The following is a 2,578-nucleotide window of genomic DNA, read 5'->3' on the forward strand; positions in this document are numbered from 1 at the left end:
CACCCACTTATAAAGGAGAACTTTGGCTGTGCAATATCGTTTTTATTTTTTTGATATCACTTATACGAAAAAAGTTCCTGTTGTTTTAAAATCCACTGTTCGAACACGGCTGAACTTCCCACCGAATCTACTAAGTACAAATGCTTTACAAGTCTCGTGATCGGCGCGGAATGTTCGCGACGAGTCGTTCCCCCTCCACGGTGTCCACACGCCGATGATCGAATGATGAATCCATATGACTTGGTATTCGCATTATCACTGATTGTAACTGAATTATTATATATTTTGATATTAAGTATTGTACTCGTGCACAATTTGACACAATTTGAATCGGTGTTTTTCTTTATAGTGTTTGATGTCACAGGTGGTGTAGCCAGTGTAGGGGCTACGCCCCAGTGGCGTAATTTGGGAGTTGGATACCTGGATAGGTGGGATATCCCCTGTCTGGTAATAAAAACAGTCCGATGGGTCTCTTGTATATAGTAAATTTACTTCGGGTCTGTAGAAAATGTCTTAGTATTTGAGAATATACTCAATATAAATTATATATTAGAAATAAAGTAAAACCAGTTAATATATCGAATGATTAAATTTTAGTTAGGTACGTATTTTTTTCTGGGCTAAATAAAACATTTTCTATTTGCCTGTTGGGGGCCCTTTTTTCTAAATTGCGGACTGGACCTTTTCGAGCCAGTCCGACACTGATTCAATTGTGTATAAATAAATATGTATTTAGTTTAGTGATTATCACAAAGAAGCTGCTATTGAATATAAGTTTATAAATTATAATATTGCCACTTATTAAAATTAAATGTGGATATCTGAGATTTTGGTGAAATTGTATTAACTTCGTATTAAAATGGCCAGGATTAATATTCAGAATTACAAATTCCGCTTTGCAACTTAATTCCGCTTAATTCCTCTTAGCCCCCCTTCGATTTCCACCTATGAGTACAGTTCATATTTAAGTATTCAATATAATATATATATGATAATATGAAAATTAGTATTAATATATTATAATAAAAACAATTCTTTATTAAATATTACAACTAAGAATAAAAAATATTCAAAGTATAAACTGAGGGAAATGCTTCTCACTATGGAGATTACCGTCATTTTGTATCCGATTTAATACCTATATGAAAATTGTTTAGTTTGTTACATTCTTGGGATATGTAGGTATACGATGTATAAGATTTATATTATATTTGTTTATTATATGAAACCATTCGCAAATAGATCTTATATTGAATCTATTGAGCTTGCAGTTCAAAAATGATTTATACGCTATATTGGCTATAAGCTTGTGACCAAATCTCAAACTCTATTTGCGCCTATGGTAGGTAGATACCATATAATAGGTAGGTACTCAAGTGTGTATATATATTATATAATATAACTCAAGTGATCTGATTTCTGTTAAGAGAGCCAATATAATGTTTTAAGACAACGTTTATCTTTAAACTTAGTTGTGATGTTTTAAAATATCAAATTTCTATATATAACCCAAAAGAGAAAAAATATTTTAATATTATAAAATAATATCAAGTTTAGTACATCATGATAAATAGGTACCTATATTTGCAGGTGAATATTTCAAGTGTCTTTCGTTATTCCATTTTTAATAACATCTGCAAACAAAACAAAGTTGAATTTAACCCCCCTTCCCCTCTCCTCACTTAAGTACTAAATAGATCCAGTTTTCTACATAAATTTAAAAACCGCTCCATCAAAATTAAAGACCTAAGCATTTTTTATGCTCCAGAACGTAATGATAGACACAAACGCAAAGAAAAATTTAAAATACCATCGTAAAACCTGCAATATTCATATAGGTATCACTCCATTCAAAATCTAAAAATGAATGTTATATTTCTTAGACAAATAAACTTATCTATATTTTATGAACTTTGACCAATTACCTATACGTAATTATCGTTCTTTACATTAAATAAAAAATTATATAGGTAGGTATACCTTAGGTAACCTAACCTAACCTAACCTCGTACCTATAACAGGAAGAAACAAAGTCTATAAATTTGTCTTTTGAACATAATATTATCAAATACCTAAACTATATTAATTAGTCTGTATGTAATTAAAGTTGTTTTTACCAAGTTAGAATAACAACAACTTAATTTAATACCTTGATTAGGCCTTATGGACACTGGACAGTATATACCATATACGTAATATTGTTTATTTATTAAATTACTACGGATTGTGTCCGTACAATTTTTACAATAATAAAACAAATTATAAAATTAAAGTTAACATACGAAAAACATACGATTCTGAGCGAAGACAGTCAGTCAGCCTATGATATTACCAAGTTATGATGATATTATTGAGAATAAAGTAATTCATTTATCGATTTACATGGATTCTTGTTTTAAATTTTTGATCCTTGGGCTTTAAAAGTTGAATATTTAAAAAATTTTTAACTACAAAATTCTTACAAAAAAAAAATTGTGCTTTTGTATTTTTAATATTTTTCAACTGCTATAGTAACATATAGCATATATCTATTAGGTACTTATAACGCGTTATACATCAACAAAAACCGTGTACTATC

Source organism: Acyrthosiphon pisum, chromosome A1, assembly GCF_005508785.2.
Source record: "Acyrthosiphon pisum isolate AL4f chromosome A1, pea_aphid_22Mar2018_4r6ur, whole genome shotgun sequence".
NCBI classification, from domain to species: Eukaryota; Metazoa; Arthropoda; class Insecta; order Hemiptera; family Aphididae; genus Acyrthosiphon; species Acyrthosiphon pisum.